Source organism: Heterocephalus glaber, unplaced genomic scaffold (genome assembly GCF_053883595.1).
Source record: "Heterocephalus glaber isolate CG9 unplaced genomic scaffold, H.glaber_assembly_v1.0 deba00001460, whole genome shotgun sequence".
Classification (NCBI taxonomy): domain Eukaryota; kingdom Metazoa; phylum Chordata; class Mammalia; order Rodentia; family Bathyergidae; genus Heterocephalus; species Heterocephalus glaber.
In genome coordinates this window covers 11,666,510-11,684,288 of record NW_028258307.1, presented here as the reverse complement: position 1 = coordinate 11,684,288, position 17,779 = coordinate 11,666,510, and the positions used below count along the sequence as shown (strand labels likewise).

Here is a 17,779-nt window from a genome sequence, read left to right as displayed (position 1 = left end):
GAAGGTAAAGACAAAAGCAGGAACTGGAATGGAGAGTCATTTGCTAGGAGAATAGGTTACGTTGCAGCACATGTATTTTATGCAGCAGTGTAAAAGTTAGGAGGTAATGGTGAGGGACAATGTCCCAGAAGACATGGAAAGGAGACCCTGCCTGAGTGATAAGGATGAAAGTTATAAAGGTAGTAGAAGAATCCACAAAGGGTACTTTATTGGCAGGTTACCTGTAGAAAAAGGAAGCAAAATCACAGGAGACAACACCAGAGCCAAATTCCTCTGTTCCTCGCCTGAGTTGTTGACCTTAGTAGGTTTGAAGGTTTACTCAGCCCACACAAGCACAGGTCACAGAAAGGAAAATCAATCCAGGTTATGCAGCAGGAGCCTGTCGCAATGTGCTGAAAAGTAGGTGGCAAAAGCATAGCACCAAGCATCAATCAGGGCGTGAAGACAGTTTTTAAAATACAGCATAGAGTTTTTTAAATCTACTATATCCAAGAAACAGAGCTATAGATCAGTGTCATTAATGTAGCACAAAATAAGCAGAATAAAACCATATGAGACATTGCACATTCATACCATATGTTTGAGCATATTTCAGACACGTCACAGAGTGCCTTTGGGTAGGCAGCTAAACAGGAGTGAGGATAAAAGTATAACAGGCTGTTGCCAGTAATGATGCCATCTTGTTTAATTTTTGTTCCCTGTCTCATTCTGAGACTACGGACATCATCCTGCATTCCTGTGATCATTCTGCACTGATTTCTGGAACAAATTGTTGATCACAAATCTGATCAGAAAATGGAATGTCCTGTCCTAAAGATTAAAAACAACACCATCATAAGGACTTCACCACCTAATGTGGGGCTAGACTATCTAGCTCAACCTCCTGGACACACACTGATTTCTGCATGTAGCCCCACATCTGGTCCTACTACAATACTCCCCACTTTGCCCCCCAAAATGGAAGGAGGAACTTGAGATATTACCCTGCCTCCTTCCATGTTGCTAGGACCCTCCCTACACATGACTTCCTTTGTCCTAACATTCATCTCTTGGCTACTGTTCTTCCATAGAAAGAAGAGAAAGGAAGAAGAGAAAAACACCATTGTACATGAAAGATGCAGAGATCCTAAGGACTAAAATTAAACAATTCATTCTGTATATAGACATTGTCTCTGAGGTACAGCCAAATATGGTGACTTGTGGTTGAAGCACGTCACGCACAACTGTTATCCCAATTGCTGCATATTGAACACAACAAAAACAACAAAACATTCATGTGATCTGCAGGAAAAAAAGCAAGATTTTTTGTGGTGCTCAAGATCCTCTGGAAGTTGTCTCAGTCAATACTTACCTTTCTTTTACACAAAAATGAACACTATCATGAACTAAGTGAAATTTCCCAATACCAGTCCTCGGGACAAGGATTTATGTGCATACGACTTTCTGAAATGCTAGAAGAACCCCACCCATGACTGGTTGCAAATTCTAACTCCAACGTTGTCCAGACTCGAGGCAAGGCAGCTGGGCTCTCAGGACCTTGCACTAACAGACCATTGACCCAGGGCTGTTATGGCTGCACATCTACCCTGGAACTTCCAGCTTTGGGGAAAGAAGAAGAGGAAGGTCCAGCAGCCCTCAGTCTTTTAAAGAGAATCTAGAGTACAGGGACTTAAATATAAGAACATAGGCCAAGCTAGGGAATCACCCAAATGGTACAAAATCAAAGGGATCTAGGTGACTTAACAGAGAGTATTAGCCCCCCACTAACCTAGGGACTGAATCCTCACCACCCTCATGGGCCTTCTCCAGGTAAGCTAAGCATATTGTCTTCTTCTTCACCCTTCTATAACTACAGTAGAGACCAATAGTTCCAATGGATTCCATGTGAGTCATAAATACACACATAATTTTTATTACTTTACACATAGTATGTACCTCTACCATCAGCTCTACCTCTCCCTATTTTATTACCTCTAGATGCCTTTTAACTTTCACTTCAGTAATTGAACAATAATGTGATCTGTTACAAAATTTTTAAATGTAACTAGGTAACCACTGGGTAGACAGTTCCAGTATTCCATGTTCCCAATTTAAACAGCAAAAAGAAAGCAGAGAATTATCAGTCAGAAGCCACCAACCAGCTTCTAACTGAGGACATGCTAGAGGATCAAATATATTTTGTCTCGCCCTTGTCATTGTCTTATAGAAGCTCCCCTCTCATCATAACACCACAGGAATGTGAATTTCTAGGAGTCCGATGGTTCCAGATTTCTGAATGTGTTGTTCCTTCAAATAAAATCTTCAAAATCTGAATGTCTATATATATTACTATGGATCAGATCATTCTAATTGGTTTTTTTTAATTTTCAGATTTTTTTTACTTCTTATTTCTTTTTCTATATAGCAGAAATGTATTATTTATAACCATCATACTCATCACTCTTCTACCCTTCACTCTGCATTGCAAAGACCTGATGCTCACAGTGGTTCTTCATTATGGCCTATTTCATACTTTTTCTTTTAATTTGCTTCTTCATTGGCCACTGAAGAACAAAGATTTCATTAGGACAGTTCACAGTTGTTGTTTTCCCTGGTTCTTTAATGTTGAATATTGTCATTGTGTGCATGTTTCCTTTGTGAGTCTGTACATAATAACAGAATAATATTTGAGGATTGTATTTTCCTGCAGTATTTTGTAGGCATAGATCATTTGCCTCACCTTGCATAATTCTGTGGAATATTCTGTTGCCAGCCTGATATTTTCTTCTTTATGTAGTTTGCTCTTTATTTTCCCTCTGCCGGATGCTTTAGTAATTTTCTTTAATTTGCAATTTTAAAATTTTAACAAGAATATATTCTATGATCAAGTATATAGGATCAAACTTCCAAGAATCTTATCTTTCAAGTTTTTCTGATTTTATTTCTGCTTCATTAGAGGAATATACTCTTTTAATCTTAGATATTACATTTAATCTTATATTTGTTATTAGATTTTTAAAATTCTCTTCTTCAGACACAAGTGGATTGTCTTTGGCTGCTTTCTATTTCCATTCCCTTCTAGTTAACCTTTCAATGGCATTTTCTTTGTGTTAGCCTTTACTATGAATATCAAGTTTTCTTACCATACTTAACGTGATGTTATGATACATATTTCTCCTCTATAACTAATTGTTTGTAAGTGCTACTTATTGATGAGTCACACCATTTCCTCACTGTCTTCTTTAGCTCTTCGTTATTGAATTCCTTTTACATGCTCTATCCTGCCAAGTTCCTATGAAGAACTTCTTTCTATGTAATTTATTTTTCTACTTGCACTGTTTGTCACTTTTGGAAAATAATGTATGTTCTGTGTTGTCTTTTCGTTCCAATATCATAATATACATCTCTGTGTTTTGTCATCATGTTCACATATGTGTAGCTGTGTCTCCACTGCTCTTTCTTTCTTGAACCCAGTGTTCCTGGCAAGATGTCTCCTTCAGCTGGAGCTTGGGCTCCAAAACTCTACAGGGAAGGTGAGGAAATGAAGGTGACCAGAGATACTCTGACGATGGTTTCTCCTCACAGAAGTGGTCCCTCTTTTTACCTGGTGACACCCTATATTAAGAACATTGTTTTATTTTTCTGTTCTATGCCTCCAGCTATATCTGTGTTGACATCCAAAGGGCGAGCAGGTGTTACTGCTGCCTACTGCACTTTGCTGTGTCAGGTGTATGCATTGGTAGCAATCACGAGTATCAAATATGCAATACACACATGCTCTGTGCAAGCTACAGGCATTGTCGTAGTCTATGGTTCACTAAACTACCCTTTGTTTTCAAGAAATGCTTTTTTATATATTTTTAACTATCTTTTCTCTTTCTAGTGTTTTCCCAAAGAAGGAATATCCCAAGTTTTCTGAATTTAAATTGACAATAAACTACATACAGTTAACACAGGTATAAAGTGCCTTTCTGAGCACTGTCAATAGCGACCGAATGTGTTCAATCCTTCTCCTTTCAGTTGTCTCCCACATGAAAGGCCAAGCTGACAGGAAAGGTGTATTCCTGCCCAGACTTGCCACAGGTAAACATGGAAAACTAGCAGTGTTCATAGTCACTTCTTTCCCTGGTAACTGCTTCCCAAGTATTTTCAGCCTTTCACCTTTTTGCGTACATTCACTAATACTCCATTTCTTACATTTTTCACAACCGAAGTGTTACTTGGCTTAGAGCATATTGCTACTAGCAAGGCCCCTTTTTAAAAAGTGTCTTTTTCTAATAATCTGAAGTTATTACATTGAATCCCAATACTATCTTTTAAAAAAATAAAGGAAAAAGAAGAAATGGGGAAGACGTTGGAAGGAATGGACAGAGAGTGACCAAAAAAGTGAAGGAGAGGAATTAAGTAAAGGAGGAGACATTAAAACAAATAGCAGCATTTCTAAAGGATAATTTCTTAATAGAAGATAAAATGGTCTAAGCCATAAACAAATGCCAGGCACAAATAAACCATATGTTTCCTTTCAACTCAGTCTTCCCCTGTTGTCCTTATGTGCTCAATGCAGTTTCTAGGTTAAGGACAATGAGGATTCAAAGTACTCTGACTATACGCCATCTCTCCCTCTGTGCCTGAGTGGTAGAGTGGTAGAGGGTATCCAGATGTCCAGGAAAGCTGCTGTTAGAAATCAAGATGAGAAAAAATGCAATGGATCTCACAGATTTAGGGAAGGTTTTTCAGACAAGTACAGAAACTGTTGAAAACCTTGGCCATATAGAACAGATGTGTGGGTTAAAAAAGAGAAATGATATGAAGCAAGAAAATAAAGGTGTTTATCACAACATGGTTCAACTTAGGGACAGGTCTCTTTGTACCATGCTGTACCTTGTGCAATGCCTGCTTCATGGCAAAAGAGTTGGTCTTGGTGGCTGTGCACCCTGGTTCCAATCAAAGTCTCACTAGATAGAGGTTTTGGATAGCATCCTACAAAATTCATCATCATTGGATTGTAAATGGTACCATAGATGCCTTTTTTTTAAAGGAGGGCTATGTCATTGTTTATGCTATTTTTCCCTTAACATTACTTGACACTTAAGAAACAACATGAGGTTTTTTCAAAGTCCTTCATTGTGATTCCTTCTTTTCTCATTATTAGTGTTGTTTTTTTTTTTTCACTAGTTCTCCCCATTAGCTTTGGATTAATATCTTATGAACTTCTGGCTCACAACATGTAAATTTCTCAACAAAGTCTCATCGATTTATTTGAATCACATGGAAGTCCTGACCAAGCATTGGTCCTAAACATAATTGTTTCTTTGTACTGCAAGTGATCATCCATAATATCCATAGCCTACAGAACCAGAAAGATGACTTTTATCATGGCAAATGTTGTAAAGTTATAACCATCCACTTACCTCTCTGCTATTTAGATTTTTCATCTCACTTTCAATGAGTTCAAGAGACCAGCTTGGCCATAAGAAAACTGTTACCTATCTGATCTGATGTCTGTCTGTTCTCTTCCATTCAGTCTGATGCCACTGTGGAAGCTTCTTTGAAATCCTTTGACCTCTCTAGGCAGCTTCCAGCACAGAGCATTTTGAATTTGTTTCTTCTGCTCGGAACAATCTTCCCTGCACATATCCACAGGGTTCATTGTGCATCATCCACGACGTCTTGTGAGACTTTCTTTAATCAACAGATTTGAAACTGAAACAATCCCTGTGCACTTGCTATCCTCTCTTTTGCTTTAGTTTTCCCTGGGAAACAGCACAATCTCACAAATCACCTACATTCCTCATTGACTTTGCTCTCTGTGTCAATCTAACGTGCCAATCATGAATAAGGATGTTTCAGGGCTGGCAAATACTAGATCAGTAGCAAAAACATAGTGGGTATTCAGTAAATTGTTTGTTGAATCAGTCAGTCGATCAATCAATGAGTGAATTAATATAAATCTTTGAGGGGGAATGTGGGCTAAGTTTCACCTACAGGGAAAATTGAATGAGTCAAGCACCATGAATATCATGTGCTCTATTGCATAATTCTCCTGTTGCTATCAAGAACTGTTCAGAAGCTTATTTTAATGGATACTAATGGAATATTTTTTTCAATCACCAAGAAAACCACATTGAAAACCATACCTTATCATTTGGCTTGTCATTTAATATGGATTTCTGATTTTGATACTTGAAAGGTAGAAGAAATGATCACACCTTCCTTCCAGGTTCAATGAGATGATTAAGTGAAATTGTACATGTAAAAGCAATTTATAAAGCCAATTAAAAGAATCACCAATACAGATATTTAAAGCCAATCTTTGTATTTAGATATTTTAAATACATTACAACTATAATTGGCGTACTCCAGGAAGTGTAAGTATGACGTTGTAATACTTGTTTTTGTATGTGTTATTTTTAGCTCTGGTTTATCAGTACATGTGTGTAGCACATAATGCTTACGTTCCTTATGGGAGGTTGCTTCATGCACATAACACATCTTAATCTCTTTTTTCATCCCCTTTCCCTTCCCTCCCTCCTCTCTCCATCCATCTTTTGATCCACTTACTTTTGTACAGGTTTGCAGTACATAATGCCTACTTTCCTTGTATGGAGTTGGGTACATTTACACAGAACATCAGAATTCCTTTTTCATCCCTTATCCCTCCCTCTCCCTTCCCTCCATCTATTGACCCCTTTGCTCTTTGAGAACTGTCTCCCTACTTCCCATTAGCTGTCTTTTATTCTCATCTTTATTTTTACTTTAGGTTTCTCATATAAGAAAAGTTATGTGTTGAAAGTGTAAAGGAGGATCAAAATATATAATAGATAATGTGAAATAGGGGGAAAAGTCCTAAGGAGAAAAGGAAGGGGAAGTGGGACGAATTGGAGAAAGGAAAGAAGGGAAAAGAATAAATATGAGAAAAGGAAAAAACAGAAACAAAGTCTTGGTAAATGGAGAGAGGTAGGGGGGGTTGAAGGGAGGGCAAGGGAAGGGGGAAAAAATAAGAACCAAGATTTATCATGTGCAGATACAAATTCCCAGTGATGAATGTCATCATATTGTATACCTAAAATGTACCAATAAACTTGAAGAATGAAAAAAAAGAAAGAAAAGTCATTTGATATTTAAGCTTGTGTGTCTGATTTATTTCATTTAACATTATCGTCTCAAGTTATATCCATTTTCCTATAAGCGACTCAAGTTCATTTTTCTTTACAGCAGAATTGTACCCCACTATGCATAAGTACTACATTTTCTTTAGCCATTCATTTGTTGATGGACATATGGGCTTCTTCCAAGATTTAACAATTATGAATTGTGCCGCTATAAATATGGGTATGCATGTATCACTGTAAAATGATGTCTATAACTCTTTTGGAAAGATAACTAGAAAGAGAATAGCTGTGTCAAATGAAAGTTGTAGTTGTAGTTTTTTGAGGAATCTCCACACTGATTTCCATCATGGTTATATTAATTTATATTCCCACCAAGAGTATAGAAGGGTTCCCTTTTCCCTGTAGTCTCTCCAGCATTTGTTATTACAGTATTTGATTTCTTGATGATGGTCATTCTTTCTGGGGTAGGAGGGAATCTCGGTGTTATTTTATTTTGAATTTTTCTGGTGGCCAGCTATGTTGAGCATGTATTTGCCTATTTATTGGACATTTGTATTTCTTCTCTGATGTGTCTATTCATTTGCTTGCCCATTTTTGGATTGGGTCTTTTATTTGGGGCATCAAATTTTTTAGTGTTTTTTTTAAAGAGGAAAGGTTTTTTTAGCTCACAGTTTGTAGAGATTTTAGTCCTTAATTGGCTGGCTCAGAGGCAGAGTGGCACATGGCAGAGGGGCAACAGTTCATGACTGCTGACAGGAGGTAGCAAAACAACAAAGAGCAATTTTTTAGTTTTTTATATATTTTAGGTAGGAGGAGTTACTTTAGTGCCTATGTGTCCTCAAAGTGCCCATTCCAGCCAAGGTGTATCCTTGCTCCCATTGGTAGATGGGGAACATGATGAGCTTTCTGTTCTCTACTGGATATAGCCTTTGAGACCATCATACTTAATGTCATGGTGTCTGGATCCTCACTTCTCTCTCCAGGTGCTTGTCCAGAATCAGGTTGATTGGTTAGTTTTTGCCTCTGCTTCCCTATATCATGCTCCCCAGGAGATGAGGTGCCAATCTACCTGCCCCACATGGATCTGATGTCTCACACGGGCCCAGGGGAGGTCCGGCTGTCACCTAGAGGAGTGCTGCTCCTGGGTGGCTTTCTCACCTCTGTTGCAGGGCTGCTCTCTCACATGTGGCCGGGTGCCACTCTGGGTAGTTATGCTTGTTTTTGTTTTGTTTCCCTTGCTTTAGGGGACAATGGACATGGAAGCATATTTTGAAAGAATGCATGCTAGAACAAACTGGACATGGAAACAGGAACTGATATTCCTCACAACCAGATCTGAGAGGGTCCTTTTGAGAACTTGAACCTGCATTTTGGAGAATCCATGGAGCTGGGCTCACAAGTTGTGAGGAAGAACTGAATTGGTTGTTGGCCCCGGGTAAATCAACTTGCACAACAGGATTTGAGATCAGAATGTTGGGAGGCTATGTTTAAATCACTCAGGAAAGCAAATAGGGCAGTGAAATGGTTCATGCTCTGGCCCAGGTGGTAATCAGTGGCAGGAACTACATCACTGGTGCAGCATAAGTTGTGGCTCCTACCAGATGTGGGCACCTCTGGAACTAATTAATTCCCAGGAAAGATCATTGTCAGGTGCCTTCCATTTTCTGCTTGACAAAAGAGAATGAAATTTGGTACTGGACTGAATGAGAAAAAAGCATAGAGTACACTCCAACCCCAGAATTACTTCATTCTGACCTCCTGAAGAGGAAGAAATACTAGAAATCTACTCATTTACTCTCTTACTTCAAACAGTTGAAGATTTTTAGTCTGCCCACAGACACATTCAGAGTTCTCTAACATCTTTGTTTCTGAATGCATCACTTTTTCCTTGCAGATCCCACAGGGGTTCCTTGATTAGTGGACTTGATCCTCACCTATAGGGAATTCAGTTATAGGACAGCATAAACCTGGTAGAGCGGAAGACTCTGAACCAGGGCAGAAGCAGAAGTACTGAAACCTGTATTTGGTATTTCATTGGAGAAAACGTTTGTGCTCAAACATGGTGTTCAATCTTTTACCATTTTAGAATAAGGAGCAAAATTGCTTTTCATTATCATTAAAGCTATTTAATCTTTTATTATAAAAACGTTTAAGCATATGTAAAAGTACAGATGAAAGAATAATAGTTCTTTGTATAAATTTCATCCACCTTACCAATGATAAACTCATGATCTTTCCTCATACTTTTAGATATATTGAAGATAATTCTAGACATCGTGGTATGTCACACATAATATTGTCACCATAAGTAATTAAACTACATTTCATTAGTACATGTTTGTAGTACATAATGACTACATTCATCATTGTGGTATGTTGTTCTAGCAAGGAACAATAGCAAGCTACTTGGGTACACCACTTAGTTAGATTGAGGTTGGATCCATCCATGATAAAAGTCACACCATGCCACACAAACGGGAGAGTAAAAATAGCTTTATTGCAAGGTTAAGCAATAAGAACAGTAAAAAGAAAGTATGACAGATAGAAGTAATACATCACCAGCCAGGGTAACAACTCTACTCAACAGGCGAGGACAACTGGGGAAGTTTCAAGAGGGCATTGGTCAGGGTCCTGCTGGGCAGAAGTCCCTCATGCAGTTCTAATACATCACCAGTTGGGATAGCAATAAAGCTTAACACCCAAGGACAGCTAGGGAAATCCCAAGACAGAGGCTGGTGAGGGTCCTGCTGGCAGAATCCCTGCAAATCCCCAGACACTTCCAAGAGTCTCCCGAAGTCCCCTTTTTCCCTGCTAGCTTATATGTCATGTTACACAAAGGTGACCTCATGCCAGTAAGGTGCATGGGTCTTAGAAGGAGTCTTCTCTAGGATCTTGCTAGGAGCCAGGGCAGAGTCCTTGTACTAAAACTTTCAGATCAAGGTGTGTATTCCCTCAAGGACAGACTCTAGGAGTGTAGCCAGTCCTCCCTGAGCCCAGAACATACCGGGGTCACACTTTTGTTCCATGAATGTGACTTAACTCTTTAAAATCCTATTCCCTTCCTATGTGTACATGGTACATCTTAAGTCTGTGTCCCCTTCCCCCAATCTTCCCTCCATTTCTCGGTCCACTTCCCATTTGCAAAAGATCTATCTCCCTGTTTGCTATTACCTATCTTTTATTGTGCTCTTCGATTTATTTATATTTTTCTTTTCTCTTGTTAAGTGACTTTTTAAAGAAATACATCCACACACTTTTCTCAAAGCTAACATCTAGAAATATTTTAGTGATAACATTGTTGTCTTTGCAACCATAATAATTTGTGCTAGAAAATCCTCCAACATTGCTTTATTGCTGAATTCACAAATAATTTATAAAGTTGAGTAAAGAGAATGGTGAGAAAACTGCTTTCCATAAATTCAACCAGCATATATTCAATCTGTAATTTTTACAAAGTACAACCTGTGTAACTTATGATTCAAACGTAAAAAGGAATAATAAGACATAATATGGGTTCCAAATAACCCAGTAGTCTTCAAGACAAGACTTAAGCCAATTCATGGCAACCTGTAACTAGTTGCAAAGAGAATGACACATTACTAATTTTTTAGATTTCTTTCCTTTTAAATTTTATTTTACTAGTACATGTGTGTAGTACATACTGTTTACATTCCTTGTGGGAAGTTGGTACGAGGGCGTAACACATCTTAAGTCCTTTTTCCCTCCCCTTTCCCTTCCCTCTTGCTCCTGACCACTCATCTCTTGGTCTCTGTCTTAGTTCCTTTTCTCATTGCTGAAACAAAATACCCAACACTCAAAGTTAAAGGAGAAAAGGTTTACTTAGCTCACAGTGTGTAGAGGTTTCAGTCTACAGTTTTCTGGCTCCAAGTCAGAGTGGCACATGGCAGAGGGACATTTCAGAGGAGAAACAGTGCATTGCACACAAAGGACAGCAAAAGCAACAAGGGGCCTTAACAGTGTCTTTCTGCCCTTTTTACTTCACCCAGACTGCTTAGGGCGGGTAGCACTCACACCCTTAATCCTAGTGCCCTTGAGCCTAGCACTGCACCCTGAACCAATTCCAGTTTCACTCCAGATCCAGCCACCTCTCCAAAAGCTCCATCTATGAGCACATGAGGTTTTGAGGGTACATCTAGGCACAAGCCGTAACACTCCCCTTGCATTTTTTGGTATACATTTTCAGTGCATAATGCCACAGTACTTTCTAAACTATTTTTTAAATATGAAAACATTAATACTTAGAATCTGAAGCTTTCAAAATTAAATTATTCATATCTAAAAATAATAATCATTATGAATTATAAAATACTTATCTGGAAAGACTTGTTATCTATGAAGTATACTAAAATATTGGCTAGTATAGTGTGAATCAACATTTTTTTTCTTTGGCAACATTAGTATACTATGAGGCTAAGTGGCATCTGCAAGGGCATATTCTCATCCTGTCTTATCTTTCATTTATATTCATTTGACTTTCTTTTCCACATTTTCCCTTAAAATAAAAAAGATGATGTTCTTTGTTATATCTGTGTGCAAATTCTGTGGATGCCAGCTTAATTACTGGATAAACCTGTGGTAGTGACTCATCAAGATAAAAACAAAGTTAATACTCATACATCCAGGAGCAGACCTGGGGTAAAAATCCTGCAAATAGGTCTGGGGATGTAGCTCAGTGATTAATGTTTACCTGGCATGGATGAGGCCCTGTGTTTAATTTCCAGCAACACACACATATATACAAATGCACACACAATCTTATATTTATACCTATATCTATATGCATAGATGAATAAGTGATTTCAGTAGTAATTTCTAGATCAGCGTTTAATGAAAATCCTCCTACAGGCTGCTTTATTTTCCTCTTTCTTGAAATCCTCGTGCCACTGTTACGTACCTGCTTCTTCCTGGATGAAATATTGATAAGACATCAGATTCCATGGCCTAAAGCCATGGCTTGTGCTTATGAATCTGAATATTTACTTGTCTAAGACATATTTTCAAATTCTGGAGTCCAGTATGAGAGCTATAGTCTAAACCACAGGCTTATTCCTATATAACTCTCCCTCTTCAACTTGTGATTGTAATTATAATATAAAGAGAAAAGTCAGACCTGGAATGTATAGGGAATAGGTTATTTACAACATCGATATTTACATAGCTATGTAATAGGGAAGTACTGTTGAGGGGGTCCATCATAAGGACAGGTGAAGTGAGATGCTTCAGTAGGAAGAAAGGATAAATGAATGGTAGTTTGAGAATCAGCAAAACATGCTTTCTTGATAGGTTACCTGTAGACAAGGATATCAAAAACAATGGGCAACACCAGGAGTTACTGTTGTGCAAGCAATCTCAACTGAGCTGACAAAAAAAGGAGAACATGTATCCCCCAATTCCGATTAGCTTCACCTGAGAGGCTACCTCGTGAGCATTATTTTGTAGGTCTGATCAGCCTGCCCAAGCATAGGCTACAGGAAGCCTTCAGGAAGAGAGTCTCAGGTTATGTTGCAGATACTAGGGGAATTTACTAATACAATAGCTGCAGAAGGAATACTCTAAGACATTCATTAGGCAATGAAGATAGTTTTTTAAATATAGGAGAAAATGCCTAAGAAACAGTAAGACTTACACACCAATATCATTAATGTAGATCAAAACCAGAAACAGAAATACAACCACATGACACGTGGCACATGTGCACCACTTGTGAGGGCAAATTTCAGACACTCTACACGGGGCCTTTCTGTAGGAAGATGAATGACAGAGAAGATGAGGAAAGGAAGAATGAAAAGTGAAAACAGAGACCTTATAGGAATTGGTGAAGACAGTGTGTCATAAATTGGGAGTGTAAATAAAACCTTCCCTCTTTTTCTGCATGCTCTAGGGTAGGGATTCTTCTTCACTGGGAAAGCTCTGACCTTCCACGTCACACATAGGAAGTCTGGCCTGAGGCTCCCAGAGACCAGCAATTATGTGCAATGGCTTTGTGCTTCTCAGCCTGAGGCATGAGAATGAGCAGTTAATACAAATCTCAACTCTTTTCCATGAAAAAAGTCAGACAAGAGCTCCACAGGAGAAACCTGGGCCTTGGCCTATACATTTCCCAGAGGTCTCCTAGCGGATTCTCTCCCTGAGCAGGGACTCCTGGGGCAGAGAATTTGGAAAGCCAGTGACTCTGCAGGCCTTGAAACAATGCAATTGCACTCAGCATCTTTCCCTGGTTACAGCTCCACAGAACTGGGTAAGTGGAGCTCCCTGATCCATTTGCTGTGTATTTTGTAACTGGGGTGAAATCTGACCTCAGAAGGCTCTCTAGGAGACCAGATTCTACTCTAGCGCTAAATTTCAAGTGGTGAAGTTTGTTCAGAACACCTGGCACCTACATGGGATCTAACGCCACAAATACTTTGCAGTATAATAGTGACTACAGCACAGGCCGGAATCAAACTGTTTGGGTTGGTTGGAGTCGGAGTCGTAGTGACTGCACATTCTGGCAGTGAGAATTTAAACAAGACATTTAAATTCTCTCAAACTCTGTTACCCCATCAGTAAAATAAGAGCAAAAATGGTGTTCACCTAGAGGATTTATTCTGAGGACGAAGAAAGCGTATTTTAAATATAGCTATGTTTAAGGTATGTTCCTAAACTAGATTTTCGTATTACATGCTTTTACCAGTGTCCATGTTCTTCTATGCACAACAGGGTGTGTTAAAGTTCGTAACAATTCCTGCTCCTCCTCCAGCAGCTGGTCAGAAACCTCCAAATAGTCTTAAATATCCAACAAGTTTCATTGGTTTAATCAGAAATGACTAGAGGAGTTCCTGAAGGACACATTGTCCATCACATTGTTAGGAGGCTTACTGGAGAGGGTCTTCAACAGCTGTCAGTGACCAAAACCATGAGTCCCAGTGTATTTACACTTTTTTCCTCAAATTACTTTAGACAGGGAGTGTACTTTCCAATTCTGTTCTGGCTCTATTTCTCCCTTAGATTATATCTACCTGATTCTGCTTTACATTTCAATAATGTTATGCTAATGTGTTCTGTTAAAATAATATTTTAGCTGGATAACCATTGGGCCGAACATTTGCAGTACTTGTGTTAGTTAACAAGGTAAGCAATAAAAGGACACTGGAGACTTTCCTAATCCGAAGCCACCAGCTGACTTCTAACTAAGAACTGCCACTCTACCGAGTACATTTTTTTGTTGGTTTCTGTGGATGTCTTATAAAAGTTTCTCTTTCCCCTCTTCCTCCTCCTTTTCCTGATCATTTCCATTCTCTTCCCTTCTCACCTGTAGCATTGAATTGCTTCAGATCCAGTGCTGTCTGACTCATGAATTGCAGCCTGCTCCAATAAGCTCTTCTAACAGTTACAATGTTGACAGTCCTGGATCAGATCTTCTCCGTATCCTCTTTCTCCTTCAGATTTAATTTTCACTTAATAATATTTCTGCATAGCTGAACTAGCTTGTTCAACAGGCTATGTAGTCATCCCCCAATGCTCATAGCAATGCTTCGCTGTGGCCTATTTCTTAGTTTTCCTTTTGATTTCCGTCTTCTCTGCCCACCAAAGAGCCAACACTTCATGAGAACACCTTATAGCTTTACTATTTCTCCAGTTTTTTCATGTTTGAGAATATCTTTGTATTTGTGTCTCCATTCTGATTCAAATTATTTTAACACAATAATATTTGAGTATTAGAGTTTTCTGCAATGCTTTATAGACATAACTCATTTACCTCATTTTAGAAATTTCTGTGGAACATTCTTTTGCCTACCTGATATATTCTTCATCATGAAGTATGTTCTTTCTCTACCATGTGTTTCAGTAATTCTTTTTCATTTTAAATTTCAAAAATCTAACAAGAATATATTTCAGTGTCACGCATATATAATCAAACTTTCCAGAATCATGTCTTCTTTTTTGCCTTCTGCTTCATTTCTGGAAAATACTGTATATATATGGTATATTTTCTACCATACCTTTTGAATTCTGCTCTCCAGAAGCACCATATGGATTGTCTTTGTAATTTTTTTATCTAGATGTCCCCTAAAACTTTGTAGAGAAGGGATTGGATCATAGGTGTCTCATACCCATCAGTGGATTCATCCACTGACGAGGTTATAGCAAAGTGTGATGTTGAGAGGTGAAGCCACTTTGGAGGAGGTAGTTCACTGGGAGTGTAGCTGGATGGGTCTGTCTTCCTCCTTCCTCCCTTGATACCTCTCTCTCTCTCTCTCTCTCTCTCTCTGATTCCAATAACCATTCCATGAGCCCTTTCTCCACTGCCAGGCCCTTCTGTCATGCTCCCCTGTCTTGGAGCCAGCTGACTACAGACTGAAACCTCTAGAAACTCGGAGCCTCCTTTGATTTGTGGCTGTTGTGTATTGTGCCTCAGTGACAGGAAAGTAAGACAGTCTTCTCTCCATTTTTATTAGCTTTTGTTTGACTTGTGAAATAGCTTTATCTTTTCATAAACTTTTACTAAAGATTTTCTTTTAATTATTGTGATAGTATGTAGTATTTATACAGTTTTCTCTTTATCATTAACTATGTATTACCATTGTTTCTGATTAATTCATTTTCTATGTTTTGCAAGTCTTTCTTTTCAAGAACCAGATTATTTCTTCACCTTTTTCCTCAACTTTTTGTTAATAAATCCATTTTATGTGCTCTATCCCACCATATTCCTAAGAAGAACTTCTATTCATCTGTTTTTCTTCTTGCACTGGTTGTGTTTTTTGGCATGTAAATTTTCCATGTTACATTTTTTCTTCTAATCCCCATGTCACACTATATTTTTATGTATTTTGTCATCATATTCCTGTATGTGTAGTTGTGTCTCAACTGAGTTTTCTACTTTTAAGAGCATTCTTTCTTGTTCCATGCCTGAATCCCCACCTGTAGTTGTGCTGCCACCTAAATGAAGCCCAGGTGTCACCACTACATACTGCACTTTGATGCATCTGCTAAATGTATTAGTAGCAACCAAGAACATGGAGCATGCTTCAGTCTTCTTTCCTGTTGCCATAGCAATCATCTGGGTGGTTGCTTCTGTGACCTCTTGTGGGAGTTTCCAGAACCCGTAGGCTGAGACCCTTCAGAGTTGCTTTCATCTCCCACCATTGACTTCCCATCCTCTTCCCAGGGAAACTCAGTTCTTTACCATTTTGTCAATTCTATCTGTTCTTGCTGATTCCATATTCTTCAAAAGTTGTGGCCTATAGGGCCAGGGATTTAGCTCAGTGGTTCCACTGCCTGCCTTGCAAGTGCAAGGACCTGAGTTCAATCCCCTGTACCCCCCCAAAAAAAAGTTGTGGCCTATAAAACTACCCTTCCATTTTTGGGAAAATTTATCTCATATATTTTTGAAACTATCTTCTCTATCACTTTTAGACTTTTGGCCAGGAAGAAGAAATATCCCAATACTTCTGGATTAATAGTGACAATCACCCTAAATCCAGCTTGGCGAGACAGGTGCACAATGCCTTCCTGAGGTTCTCCATGGGCTCCCTGAGTGTGGTCATGCTGCCTTTGGTGAGTCTCCTGTGTGGATGACAAACTGAAAGGAAGCTTGAGACTTAGCCGCCGTCAGTGTTTACAACCGAGTCAGCATGTCCCATCCAGATTCCAGACAGGTTTATTGTTTAGTGGGCTGGACTCTCACCTATACGAGATTCAATTATAAGGAAAACATAGATTTTGCCAAGTTTAAAACAGTAAAGAATGAAGAAATTGATGAAGTACTGAAAATTATATTTGGTATTTCATTAGAGAAAAAATTTGTGCCCAAATACAGTGATCTAAGCTTTTCTATTTAGATAAGCAGCAGAAATAGTCTTCAATGTACTATACTTAATTAAACATTTTACCATCAAAATTTCAAACATGTGCAAAGTATCGTTAAAGAAAGAAGAGAACTGTATATTGGACATTCAAATCACCAACGATTAACTGATGATATGTTGTATCTCCTTTGCTCTTTCTTTCTTTCCTTTCTTTCTTTCTTTCTTCCTTCCTTCCTTCCTTCCTTCCTTCCTTCCTTCCTTCCTTCCTTCCTTCCTTTCTTTCTTTCTTTCTTTCTTTCTTTCTTTCTTTCTTTCTTTCTTTCTTTCTTTCTTTCTTTCTTTTTGAGATAGGGTCTTGCTGTGTAGTTCCAGCTGGTCTTGAACTCACTATGTAACCCAGGCTGGCCTCAAACTGGTGGCAATCCTCCTGTCTCACCCTCCCAAGTGCTACGTCTACCTTTTCGACATAATACCCTTTGACTCATAAAAATTGTCAACATACATAACTGACTTTTTAAAGAAATGTAACCACACAATTTTGCAAAAGTAATCATACTTGAAGTGTTTTAGTGATGGCGTGTTATCTTGTGAACTGAAGGACCCTAGGTAGCAAGACAGACTCCATATTGCTGTTGAATGACCCACCTGCCTGCCCTTTAGATGAAATCAAAAGGAGCAAGCTTAGAAACCTCCTCCCCTCAGAGAGTCTCTTAGAAACAGCAATTAATCAATTATTGTTTTACAAATGTTCTAACAACAGGATGTTCCGCTTCTGTACCTTTTGCTTGCTTTGCTAGTTCTATCCCATAGGGGGGCCTAGAAACTGCTGGCCTCAAAGGTGTATAAAACATGTTTGTCTTCCCCCAGTCAGGGCTCCAG

At 38.7% G+C, this 17,779-nt stretch overlaps 1 pseudogene; it reads left to right on the top strand.

Moving 5' to 3' along the window:
- Window positions 1-3,466: 3,466 nt before the first annotated feature.
- On the top strand, window positions 3,467-17,009 carry LOC101698607 (arylamine N-acetyltransferase 2-like; annotated as a pseudogene).
- The last annotated feature ends 770 nt before the right edge of the window (window positions 17,010-17,779 follow it).